Below are 14,425 nucleotides of genomic sequence, written 5' to 3' on the forward strand. Positions count from 1 at the left end.
ACTCGGTCTCAACCTTTAAGTCTTTACTGAAGACTCATCTCTTCAGTGGGTCATATGATTGAGTGTAGTCTGGCCCAGGAGTGTGAAGGTGAATGGAAAGGCTCTGGAGCAACGAACCGCCCTTGCTGTCTCTGCCTGGCCGGTTCCCCTCTCTCCACTGGGATTCTCTGCCTCTAACCCTATTACAGGGGCTGAGTCACTGGCTTACTGGTGCTCTTCCATGCCGTCCCTAGGAGGGGTGCGTCACTTGAGTGGGTTGAGTCACTGACGTGATCTTCCTGTCTGGGTTGGCGCCCCCCCTTGGGTTGTGCCGTGGCGGAGATCTTTGTGGGCTATACTCGGCCTTGTCTCAGGATGGTAAGTTGGTGGTTGAAGATATCCCTCTAGTGGTGTGGGGGCTGTGCTTTGGCAAAGTGGGTGGGGTTATATCCTTCCTGTTTCGCCCTGTCCGGGGGTATCATCGGATGGGGCCACAGTGTCTCCTGACCCCTCCTGTCTCAGCCTCCAGTATTTATGCTGAAGTAGTTTGTGTCGGGGGCTAGGGTCAGTTTGTTATATCTGGAGTACTTCTCCTGTCTTATCCGGTGTCCTGTGTGAATTTAAGTATGCTCTCTCTAATTCTCTCTTTCTTTCTCTCTTTCTTTCTCTCTTTCTTTCTCTCTCTCGGAGGACCTGAGCCCTAGGACCATGCCTCAGGACTACCTGGCATGATGACTCCTTGCTGTCCCCAGTCCACCTGGCCATGCTGCTGCTCCAGTTTCAACTGTTCTGCCTGCGGCTATGGAACTCTGATCTGTTCACCGGACGTGCTACTTGTCCCAGACCTGCTGTTTTCAACTCTCTAGAGAGCGCAGGAACGGTAGAGATACTCTTAATGATCGGCTATGAAAAGCCAACTGACATTTACTCCTGAGGTGCTGACATGCTGCACCCTCGACAACTACTTATTATTTGACCATGCTGGTCATTTATGAACATTTGAACATCTTGGCCATGTTCTGTTATAATCTCCACCTGGCACAGCCAGAAGAGGACTGGCAACCTCACATAGCCTGGTTCCTCTCTAGGTTTCTTCCTAGGTTTTGGCCTTTCTAGGGAATTTTTCCTAGCCACCGTGCTTCTACACCTGCATTGCTTGCTTTTTGGGGTTTTAGGCTGGGTTTCTGTACAGCACTTTGAGATATCAGCTGATGTAAGAAGGGCTATATAAATAAATTTGATTTGATATATTGAAGCAACATCTCAAGACATCAGTCAGGAAGTTAAACCTTGGTCGCAGATGGGTCTTCCAAATGGACAATGACCCCAAGCATACTACCAAAGTTGTGGCAAAATGGCTAAAGGACAACAAAGTCAAGGTATTTGAGTGGCCATCACAACGCCCTGACCTCAATCCTATAGAACATTTGTGGGCAGAACTGAAAAAGGGTGTGCGATCAAGGAGGCCTGCAAACCTGACTCAGTTACACCAGCTCTCTCAGGAATAATGGGCGAAAATTCACCCAACTTATTGTGAGAAGCTTGTGGAAGGCTACCCGAAACGTTTGACCCAAGTTAAACAATTTAAAGGCAATGCTACCAAATACTAATTGAGTGTGTGAACTTCTGACCCACTGGGAATGTGATGAAAGAAATAAAAGCTGAAATAAATCATTCTCTCTACTATTATTCTGACATTTCACATTCTTAATATAAAGTGGTATTCCTGATTTAAGACAGGGACTTTTTACTAGGATTACATGTGCGGAATTGTGAAAAACGTATGTATTTGGCTATTTGGCTAAGGTGTATGTAAACTTCCGACTTCAACTGTAAATAAATAAATGAACGCTGCAACGACTGCAACCAAATTCTTCCTGTTGATCAGTCTCTCACATCACTGTGGAGGAATTTTGGCACACTCTTGCATGCAAAACTGCTTTAAAACCTCTTAAGGATCCAATCCTTTTTTTCAATTTTCGCCTAAAATGACATACCCAAATCTATCTGCCTGTAGCTCAGGACGTGAATCAAGGATATGCATATTATTGATACCATTTGAAAGGAAACACTTTGAAGTTTGTGGAATATAACACCTTTTTTTTACCATCTTTGAAATGCAAGAGAAAGGGGGGGGGGTGGGGGGGGCGATCCCGTAGAGGTTAACTAAGCAACACTTGTGGGTTTTTAAGTCCTGCCACAACATCTCAATTGGTATTAGGTCTGGACTTTGACTTGGCCATTCCAAAACGTCAAATGTGTTGCATTTTAGCCATTTTCATGTAGACTTGATTATGTTTTGGATCATTGTCTTGCTGCATGACCCAGCTGCGTTTCAGCTCACAGACGGATAGCCTGACATTCTCCTGTAGAATTCTCTAATACAGAGCAGAATTCATGGTTCCTTCTATTAAGGCAAGTCGTTCAGGTACTGAGGCAGCAAAGCATCCCCAAACCATCACACTACCACAACCATGCTTGACCGTTGGTATGAGGTTCTTACTGTGAAATACAGTGTTTGGTTTTCACCAGGCATAATGGTATCCATGTCGTCCAAAAGGTTGACTCAAGTTTGCCAAAAAGCACCTGGAAGCACCTGGATGATCATCAAGACTCTTGGAAGAATGTTCTATGGACAGAAGATTCATAGGTATAACTTTTTCACGGGACTGTATATTCATACAGTTCCTTGACTAATAATCACTGGTCAAAGAGCATAAAAAATCCCCCAAACTATGGATAGAGGACTCTTTTTTTTGCACATTTTGACAGCAAGGAAATATAACACATTTTCAGTGGGACTCTCAGGACCTCGTTGAAGACCGAATGCAGCCCCAGGGGCTACATTTCTTTGACACTTCTGGACTAGAAGATGCTGCCAATGTCGTATCAAGTCTGGCTGGGTCTGTTTTTCTCAAAATGGGTTGTGGGGAGTGCCGGAGCGGTTTAAAACAAATCCTCAACAGCATGTTTTGGACCCGTCCCATGGCGGCTTGTGTTCCCCCTGGGGGCTGCCATCGCTCAGTCGCTATCTCTACTCAGCATGGGTGGGGGTGGGGGTGGGAATGGTGGGGAGGAACTCACCCGGCTCTGTTCCTGCCAGTGGAGAATCGAAAACCAGCCTCTGTTAGACATGGCAAGAGGCCCAGGCGTGTAATCACAACAGACACAGGAGGGTGCGGTAGCCTTCACTTCCAGCATCGCGGGATTTAGGAAAAGTTGTCCAGAGGGATGGGGGAGGGAGAGGGGGGATACTAGGGCGGGGTGGGATGGGGGGGGGGGCTGCTGCTCTGCATCTATCGTTTCACAGCCAGATGAGCTATTTGGACAGCGATCAAAAGAAGGGATTCTGGCTGATCTGCAGTTTTTTGTGTCTGGCTTCCAGTTCTAGTTTGTCTCTTCTCTTCATTTGTTATATTCTTCCTCTAAACTCTGTCTGTCTGATCTTTCTCTAAATCCCCCTTTTCATCTGCTCTCTCTCTTTTCTTGCTTCCTCTCTCCCAGTGTCTATTTGTCGGGGGGTTCCTATCTGAAGGCTGCTGAAGGCTTAGACCGCTGCTTAGACTGCTGCTTAGACCACAGGCGTCACATTAACTTTACTCCATCAAACAGACAGCTCATTCAGGAGGCTCAACAGTTGGTCCTTTCTTTTCATTCTTTCATCCTCCATCCGTTCTCTGCGTCATCCTTGTCATCATCATCATCATCAATCATCATCATTATCATCATCATCCAATGGTCAATCTGTCATTCTCAAAATGCTTGACAAATGAGAACAAAATGGCTAGAGTGCCTCTGTGATATGTTGTTGTTTTGAATCAGCTGAAAGAAATAAATGGACAAGGCTGGAAAAATACAATTATAGACATTGCCATTTCAGCTAAACCAAATGACAGTGTACTGTGTGTAATTTTCTTTGTCAAGGTGCGAAGTAGTGGCTGTACAGGTGTGCTCTTAAAGAGCACCGACTGCAGCAGTTTATCATTACTGAAAAGTAATGGTTTTAAATGGCACATTGTAACATTTAACAACACGTACTGTAGCAGTGTGATCCTGTTTACCACAGTGGCTATATTACGAGCAGGAAAATACACTACATGTTCATAAGTATGTGGACACCTGCTCATTGAACATCACATTTCAACATCATGGGCCTTAATATGGAGCTGGTCCCCTCCACTCATCTGGGAAGGCTTTCCACTAGATGTTGGAACATTGCTGCGGGGACTTGCTTCCATTCAGCCATAAGAGCATTAGTGAGGTTGGGCACTGATGTTGGGCAAATTGGCCTGGCTCGCAGTCCCAAAGGTGTTTGATGGGGTTGAGTGCAGGGCTCTGTGCAGGCCAGTCAAGTTCTTCCACACCAATCTCGACAAACCTTTTCTGTATGGACCTTGCTTTGTGCATGGGGGCATTGTTATACTGAAACAGGAAACCGTATGCTGTAGCATTAAGGTTTCCCTTCACTGGAACTAAGGGGCCTAGCCCGAACCATGAAAAACAGCCCCAGACCATTATTCCTCGACCACCAAACTTTACAGTTGGCACTATGCATTTGGGCGGGTAGCGGTCTCCTGGCAACCCATCACTCCAGAGAACACGTTTCTACTGAGTCCAATGGCAGCGAGCTTTACACCACTCCAGTTGATGCTAGCATTGTGCATGGTGATCTTAGGCTTGAGTGCCTCTGCTCGGCCATGGAAACCCATTTCATGAGGATCCCAACAAACAGTTATTGTGCTGACGTTGCTTCCATAGGCAGTTTGGACTTGGTAGTGAGTGTTGCAACCGATGACAGGCAATCGGTCCTGTTCCGTGACCACTTCGCTGCTGTGACTTTGTTGCTCCTAGACGTTTCCACTACACAATAACAGCACTTACAGTTGACCGGGGAAGCTCTAGCAGGGCAGAAATTTGACAAAATGACTTGTTGGAAAGGTGGCTTTCCTGCATTCATGATTGGAGCGATTGTATTTTACAAGATAGAGTAGGCCATAAAGACTATAAAGACTACATCACAACTCAGGATACGACCCAGATGCAGACACAGGGACCGGATAGTTTGAATCTCAGAATGTTTATTATAACATTGGGGCAGGCAGAGGTTCGTAATCCAGGAGAGTCAGGCAGGTACTGGACGTCAGGCAGGCTCAGGGTCAGGACAGGCAGTAGGGTCTAAAAACAAAAACTTGAGAAACAGGAAAACGGGAAAAAACACGCTGGTACGACCTGACAAGATGAACTGGTAACAGACAAACAGAAATTGCAGATATAAATACATAGGGGATAATGGAGAAAAATGGGAGACAGCTGGTAGGGGGTGGAGACAAGCAGAAGACAGGTGAAACAGATCAGGGTGTGACAGACTATTAAGCTACTGTATTTGCATGTCCTGTTTAACACATTCAGCTGCCTGATATTTCTTGATGTAATTGGGAAACCGAGATGTGCTTGGTTTCTTTTAATGCTGAAATAGAAATTACACAGTTGGGAGTGCTATGAAGCTGTAAGAAGTGCTGAGACCTTTTGTCGTTGCATCCTTGTTCAATTCCCAGGCAATATCCTCCTGGTAGTCTATCCAAGGTGCCCAACAGAGAAGGGGGGGGGCATGGCGATGTGTCATTTAACACTCTGCTGAGTCAAAGGAGACAACACTTACTATAATGTACTGAAATGACTGTGGGAGAGAGAAGCTATTATTTCCGTCAGTCAGGACTCTTTACCAAGTGGTAATCACAGTGTTACAGTAATTAAGCGTACACTTATGGTAGCCCTTGCATGATGACAAGGGAAGACATCAGAGAAAGTCTCAAGAGGGACTTCATGTTGATAGTGCCAAAACAGTGGATCTACCTCAAGTACATTTACATTTAAGTCATTTAGCAGACGCTCTTATCCAGAGCGACTTACAAATTGGTGCATTCACCTTATGATATCCAGTGGAACAACCACTTTACAATAGTGCATCTAACTCTTTTAAGGGGGGGGGGTTAGAAGGATTACTTTATCCTATCCTAGGTATTCCTTAAAGAGGTGGGGTTTCAGGTGTCTCCGGAAGGTGGTGATTGACTCCGCTGACCTGGCGTCGTGAGGGAGTTTGTTCCACCATTGGGGTGCCAGAGCAGCGAACAGTTTTGACTGGGCTGAGCGGGAACTGTACTTCCTCAGAGGTAGGGAGGCGAGCAGGCCAGAGGTGGATGAACGCAGTGCCCTTGTTTGGGTGTAGGGCCTGATCAGAGCCTGAAGGTACGGAGGTGCCGTTCCCCTCACAGCTCCGTAGGCAAGCACCATGGTCTTGTAGCGGATGCGAGCTTCAACTGGAAGCCAGTGGAGAGAGCGGAGGAGCGGGGTGACGTGAGAGAACTTGGGAAAGTTGAACACCAGACGGGCTGCGGCGTTCTGGATGAGTTGTAGGGGTTTAATGGCACAGGCAGGGAGCCCAGCCAACAGCGAGTTGCAGTAATCCAGACGGGAGATGACAAGTGCCTGGATTAGGACCTGCGCCGCTTCCTGCGTGAGGCAGGGTCGTACTCTGCGAATGTTGTAGAGCATGAACCTACAGGAACGGGTCACCGCCTTGATGTTAGTTGAGAACGACAGGGTGTTGTCCAGGATCACGCCAAGGTTCTTAGCACTCTGGGAGGAGGACACAATGGAGTTGTCAACCGTGATGGCGAGATCATGGAACGGGCAGTCCTTCCCCGGGAGGAAGAGCAGCTCCGTCTTGCCGAGGTTCAGCTTGAGGTGGTGGTCCGTCATCCACACTGATATGTCTGCCAGACATGCAGAGATGCGATTCACCACCTGGTTATCAGAGGGGGGAAAAGAGAAGATTAATTGTGTGTCAAGTGTAGCTCTATCGACTTTGGTACAAAGATGTTTAAACATTTGTATCATAGAGAGTGGATTCATTCCCTTGCTCTTAAAACCCAATCATACAGAACAGTCCATTCATTGTGAGGAATGACACTGAAATAATTTCCAAATGGATACAAATTAAGTCATTATCATCATAGACACTATGTCCTGGGCGGAAATTGTACATGAACTTGAAATTGGTGAAATAATCTTTAATATCCACAAGATACAGTGTCTTCAGAAAGTAGTATTCATACCCCTTGACTTATTCCCATTTGATGTGTTACAGACCTGAATTAAAATGGATTGAATAAATACAAATTCTCTCCCATCTACACACAATACCCCAAAATGACAAAGTGAAAACTTGTTTTGGAAAGTTTGCACATTTATTGAGAATGAAATACATAAATATCTAATTTACATAAGTATTCACACCCCTGAGTCAATGACAAGCATACCCATAACATGATGCACCCACCACTATGCTTGAAAATATGAAGAGTGGTACTCAGTGATGTGTTGTGTTCGATTTGCCACAAACATAACACTTTGTCTTCAGGACATAAAGGTAATTTCTTTGCCACAATTTTTGCAGTTTTACTTTAGTGCCTTATTGCAAACAGGATGCATGTTTGGGAATATTTTTATTCTGTACAGACTTTCTTCTTTTTACTCTGTCATTTAGGATAGTATTGTGGAGTAACTACAATGTTGTTGATCCATCCTCAGTTTTCTCCTATCACAGGCATTAAACTCTGTAACTGTTTTAAAGTCACCATTGGCCTCATGAGTGGTTTCTTTATAGTCACTGGGTGTATTAATACAGCATCCAAAGTGTAATTAATAACTTCCCATTGCTCAAAGGGATATTCAATGTCTGCTTTTTTTTTTACCCATCAATCAATAAGTGCCCTTCTTTGCGAGGCATTGGAAAACCTCTCTGGTCTTTGTGGTTGAAACTGTGTTTGAAATTCACGGGGTACAGAGATGAGGTAATCATTCAAAAAGCATGTTAAACTCTATTATTGCACACAGAGGGAGTCCATGCAAATTACTATGTGACGTGTTAAGCACATTTTTGCTCCTGAACCTATTTAGGGTTGCCATAAGAAAGGGGTTGAATACTTTTTCACTCGACATTTCAGCTTACATTTTTTTTTTCATTTGTAAAAAGAAAGAAAAAAAACATAACTTAACTTTGACATTATGGGGTATTGTTAGTAGGCCAGTGATAATTTTTTTTTATCTCAATGTAGTCCATTTTAAATTCAGATTGTGTAACAAAAACATTTGGAGAAAGTCAAGGGTGTGAATATTTTCTGAAACCACTGTATTGGCAATACGTTATCTCCTCCTGTGACCACTTTATTGACCAAAGAGATCAGGACCTACGTATCACTTATCATGTTTTAATGCATGACAAAATCAATAATCTAACAATTTTTTTATTTTTTATTATTCCACTTTGACATTATGGGATAGAGTTAGTAGGCCAGGGACAAAACTCTAAATTCAATCAATTTTAAATTCAGGCTGTAACACAACAAAATGTGGAACAAGTCAAGGGGAGTGAATACTTTCTGAAGTCACTGTAAATGTCTGAAATGCATCAGAGAGATGAGCTCAGGAAAACATCAGGGATGAAAACAGGATATAAAGTAGAACCAAGCCTATCAGGTAAGGTAAGTGGATGTGTTTTCAAGGAAATAATTCATCCAGAATGAAAAGCATACTCAAATCACAGAAAGCATAGTGACAAATACAGGACTATTAGGTAACTCAAAAGTAATTCTCAAGTCTGTGCAAGGGCAGCCATTTTCTCCACCAGAAGAGAAAATGTTGATATATCATCTAGTATAGAGGTGTTCAACAGATGTGGTGAAGGGATGTTACAGGAACAGCAGGGAGGCATTTCTCCACAGCAGACAATCTATGCAGGAGGGCCCTGACAGTGGCTACCAGCTGGACCCATAACCCACTGGGGCCTGTGTGTCTTCATTAGCCTTTATTTTCCATGTTATACAATAATTTTCATTTATTGGGGGCAGAAATGTCTGGTGTTACTGGGGGAGGTTTTAAATCAGGTCCCATATAAATATTGTGGATGGGCGATAATATGTGCATGTTTATGGTGGGTATTGATTTAAACCCTGTTTTTATGCACAAGAGTTTTTACGGCCGCCACTGTTACTCAAGGTGATGATGGCTTTGTTGGGCTGTAAACTTTAACAGCCTAGGAAAAATTGCAGACTGTTATCACATTATGACACCTTTCCAAAGCAAGGATGACAAGGCTAGGAGGAATACGCCTAGGAATGGGCATTTTGTGTTAAAAAAGAGACATTCATGACAAATTATTCCTGTGTGAGTAAATGGTTAAAGTAGGCTTTTTGTTCTGTTATATAGGAGCAAATCTGCACAATTATATCGTTCATGATGTACTGCACTCTCAATCTTTCAGTATCACTGAAAAAATGCAATTATTCCCAAATGTTTGCAGTTTTATATTGGTTAGATTACATTATTTTGTTAATCTGTTTGAGAAATCTGTGCAGCTGCTGAACCATACATTTATAGTCCCAGGAAAGATTGCCATCTCTGTCCCAGAGTGAAATATATTGCTTTATGACAACATCACACAGTGTTGTCTAGGCAACAAAGAGCCTAGAGACAAAGGAACAAGTAATATTCTTTCAATCATCATATGATCGAGTAATGGAGGGAAATAGTCCCACACAAAATGGTGTTAAATCTTAAAGACCCCAAAGCTGTCTGTAATTGACAGTCCCAATGCCATTACGCACCATAGTTATTTATTCTACTTAGGTGCTGAAAAATGTTGAGTGTGTGTGTGTGTGCACGTGCGCGTGCACGCAGGTGTGTATGTGTGCATGGATTTAGTGTGTAGGAAGATACATTCTGTATCAGTGCTTTACTGTAGGAGGATCTATAATGTAGTAAAGCAATGTAAGAATTTACTTTACATACTGTACCATTACACAGCATGTACCAACTGTACTGTACTTTACATCACAGTTACATGATAGATTTCACCATTAACAGTATCCAACTTAACAACTTACTAAACAGTTACCATTGAAACAGTCACTTTGTAGAGTACAATGAATACAAACGATTTGAAATCTACGCTACTAACTGTTTTCCCTCAGCAACCGAAACAATACACAAACACAATAAGATTGACCAAAGCCATATACAACTGCTGGCTAGAGTGCATGACAAGGGCAGTGTGCTCTGGGTGTGTTCCATAATGCCTGGGACTTTACATCATTTAATAAATGTAACTAAATGTAATCGAAAATATGATCTATGTAATCCCAAAATGTAGGGATTTATCACGAGAGGGCCATAAATGCTGCATAATGCTGCATTCTACAATAAAGGTTAAAATCTCACCTTTCCGGTAAAAATAGTTATAAATTGCTGAGGTGTAGTCACTTTTGAGGACACAAGCTCAGGTACACAGTAACAATATGATAAAAACATGATGCATTTCCTATTCAACAAAACTGTATGAATAAGGCTTGAAATGACTTGTATTTTTTGTAAATATAGTATAATCAATTTATAAATATACTAACTATAAGCTTTCACCTTCCTTATAACTGGTGTGCATCTTTTAGAAAGGTGTCTCTTGATTAAAACGTCTGCCCTCATCACTGGGAACGTCTCACAGAGCTCTAGTTTGGCTTCCCGAACTCGTTGGGAACTTGCCTTTCATCTCATATCCATCAATGACAAACAGAAATGTTTGATGTTTGTTGAAAATCTATGAATTATTTTAGATTACTGGCTATAAATCGATCTCTGAATGTGCTACAGCGACGAACCAATCTTTTCTGCTACGTTACGATGTAAGGATTCCAGGCATATGCCTTGTTAGTGGCTGTGACGTAGGGTTGATGGACAGTCAGAAGAGCGAATGAAACGGTAGTAGGGACATCCCAGCTTCAAGTGGTGTCAGGTTTCACATCCTGCTTCCCACAGGCAGAATATACATACTCCTGTGTTCATGGGAACCAGGACTACCGCTCAATGAATGCCATTTCCATCTATGGTGTCCACGTATTGATTTATAAGAAAAAATGTTGGTCAGAACTGGTACCAGAACCACGCAGGTACCCAAAACAAGCGACCCTAATTCTAAAGAGGATAGTCTCAATAGGGAATGTGATCAATTATTCAAGTGGAAAGATCCAAGATATTACTTACTGCAAAGGCAATTAATCATTATGTGTGATGATTCTGGCAGTGACATTGTTGCAAAACATGGAGAATTTTGCATGATAATAATGCTGCAATCATTCATTCAAGCTCCAGGCCATTGAATGTCTTCCGATGTTGAGAATGACTTGAGTCATTACAGCCACATGGACTGTGTCCTAAATGGCAACCTATTCCCTAATAGGGCACTACTTTTGACCAGAGCCCATAGGCCCACTATATAGAGAATAGGTTGCCATTTGGAACTCAACCATGGACTGCACAATTCCTTTCATGACAATGTCAGAGACAGCTTTGCATCGGAGATCCTTATTGGTCCTTGATGTTAATGTCAGAGTGGTGGCTGGTTCAAGGCTATCTCTGGCCTTTGGTCCTTGATGTTGATGTCAGAGTGGCGGCTGGTTCAAGGCTATCTCTGGCCTTTGGTCCTTGATGTTGATGTCAGAGTGGTGGCTGGTTCAAGGCTATCTCTGGCCTTTGGTCCTTGATGTTGATGTCAGAGTGGTGGCTGGTTCAAGGCCATCTCTGGCCTTTGCTACAATCTGTCTAACTAAAGTCTGCAATCATATGTGAGATCTTATGTTAAATAATGTTGGTCCACCATGAGTACTTTTTATTAAAGATTGGCTTATTCTTGTACATTTCGTTAAAGAATGGCTAATGTAGTCAATAATGTCAGTTATGTTTGATGTATAGAGTAGGTACAATCTGACTAATGCAAACTAGCAAACTAATGTAAAAATAAACCTCCTGCGGTCTACAGGTTCAATGACGATACTGGAGAACTGAAAGTTTACACATTGAATCATATTACCACTCAGGCACATTATTCTGACACATTCTCATTCGTATCAAGATGAAACACCTGTAATAAGCCATAGAGAGAAGACATGAACCACCTTGATAACATTTCAAATGAAAGCAGAGATATGTCAACGGCATATCACCTGACACTGCTCATTTTTGCCTAGAGGCAGCCACCTGGTTCTGTGTGCAAGTATGTGTCTCTCTTATCCAATAAGTCTACATAGGCTGCACTGTGCTGGTTAATGAATTAATGGAACCATTAGTGTTTACGTTTTCCACAGTGAATTATTAGTTTCACGTTCATTCTTGGGCTAACTAGCCTACTGGCACGGGACAGATTGCATTTGTAAAATGATACATTGTTGCACAGGTCGTATATGGCTGCATCATCGCTTGGTATGGCAACTGCTTGGCATCCAACCACAAGGCGCTACAGAGGGTAGTGCGTACGGCCCAGTACATCACAGGGGCCGAGCTCCCTGCCACCCAGGACCTCTATACCAGGCGGTGTCAGACTGTTCTTTCAGCTTCAGCACGGCAAGCGGTACCAATGCACCAGTCTGGATCCAACAGGACCCTGAACAGCTTCCACCCACAAGCCATAAGACTTCTAAATAAGCTAACCAAATGGCTACACAGATTACCTGCATTGACCCTTTTTTTCACTAACTCTCTGGCACTGACTCTATGAACACACACTGGACTGTACCCAAACACTCACACATACTTACACTGACACCCCAACACACACATCAACACACACACTACATACATCCACATAACATGTACACAAATGCATACTGACGCCACACACACCACATACGATGCTGCTAGTCACTTTACCCCTACCTACAGACCCCTTGACTTTTTCCACATTTTGTTAAGTTATAGCCTAATTCTAAAATAGATTAAATATATATTTTTTAGTCTAATACATTTTTGCAAATGTACTCAGTACTTTGTTGAAGCACTTTAGGCAGTGACTACAGCCTCGAATCTTCTTGGGTATGACGCTACAAGCTTGGTACACCTGTATTTGGGGAGTTTCTCCAATTCTTCTCTGCAGATCCTCTCTAGCGGTGTCAGGTTGGATGGGGAGCGTCGCTGCACAGCTATTTACAGGTCTCTCCAAAGATGTTTGGTCACTCAAGGACATTCAGATATTTGCCTCAAAGCCACTCCTGTGTGCTTAGGGTCGTGGTTCTGTTGGAAGGTGAACCTTTACCTCAGTCTGAGGTCCTGAGCGCTCTGGAGCAGGTTTTCATCAGGGATCTCTCTGTACTTTGCTCTGTTCATCTTTCCCTCAATCATGACTAGTCTCCCAGTCCCTACCACGTAAAAACATCCCCACAGCATGATGCTGCCACCAACATGCTTTACCGTAGGGATGGTGCCAGGTTTCCTCTAGATGTGACGCTCAGAGCTCAGGCCAAAGATTTCAATCTTGGTTTCATCAGACCAGCGAATCTTGTTTCTCATGGTCTGAGAGTCCTTTAGGTACCTTTTGGCAAAGTGGGCTGTCATGTGCCTTTTACTCAGCCTTTTACTGAGGAGTGGCTTCCGTCTGGCCAGTCTACCATAAAGGCCTGATTGGTGGAGTGCTGCAGAGATGGTTGTTCTTCTAGAAAGTTCTCCAATCTCCACAGAAGAACTCTGGCGCTCTGTCAGAGTGACCATTGGGTTCTTGGTCACGTCCCTGACCAATGCCCTTCTCCCCCAATTGCTTAGTTTGGCCGGGTGACCAGCTGTAGGAAGAGTCTTGGTGGTTCTTGGGGACCTTCAATTCTGCAGACATTTTTTGGTACCCTTCCCCAGATCTGTGCCTCGACACAATCCTGTCTCGGAGCTCTAAGAACAATTCCTTCGACCTCATGGCTTGCTTTTTGCTCTGACATGCACTATCAACTGTATAGTCGAGTGTGTGCTTTTCCAGATCATGTCCAATCAATTGAATTTACCAAAGGTGGACTCCAATCAAGTTGTAGAAACATCTCAAGGATGAACAATGGAAACAGGATGCACCTGAGCTCAATTTCGAGTCTCATGGCAAAGGGTTGGAATACTTAAGGTATTTTTCTTTGTTATTTTTAATAAATGTGCAAATATTTCCTAAAAAAACTTTTTTTGCTTTGTCATTATGGGGTATTGTGTGTAGATTGAGGAATTTGTATATATTTAATCAATTTTATAATAAGGCTGTAACGTAACAAAAAGTGGAAAAAGTAAAAGGTTCTGAATACTTTCTGAATGCACTGTGTGTTTGTGTGTGTGTATGTGTATATATATTAATGTATTTATTGGCTACTGCTCGACTAAAAAAATATTGAGTCTAATAGCAAAGAGTTATGTAAATAAGCTATTTCTGATTTTTATTTTTAATAAATGTGCAAAAAAACTTTTTTCACTTCATCAATTACTGGTATTGTGCGTAGATATTTAATAAATTTTAGAATAAGGCTGCAACGCAACAAATGTGGAAAAATCAAGGGGTCTGAATACTTTCCGAATGCACTGTATACGTACAGTACATAGT

Source organism: Salvelinus alpinus, chromosome 4 (assembly GCF_045679555.1).
Source record: "Salvelinus alpinus chromosome 4, SLU_Salpinus.1, whole genome shotgun sequence".
Classification (NCBI taxonomy): domain Eukaryota; kingdom Metazoa; phylum Chordata; class Actinopteri; order Salmoniformes; family Salmonidae; genus Salvelinus; species Salvelinus alpinus.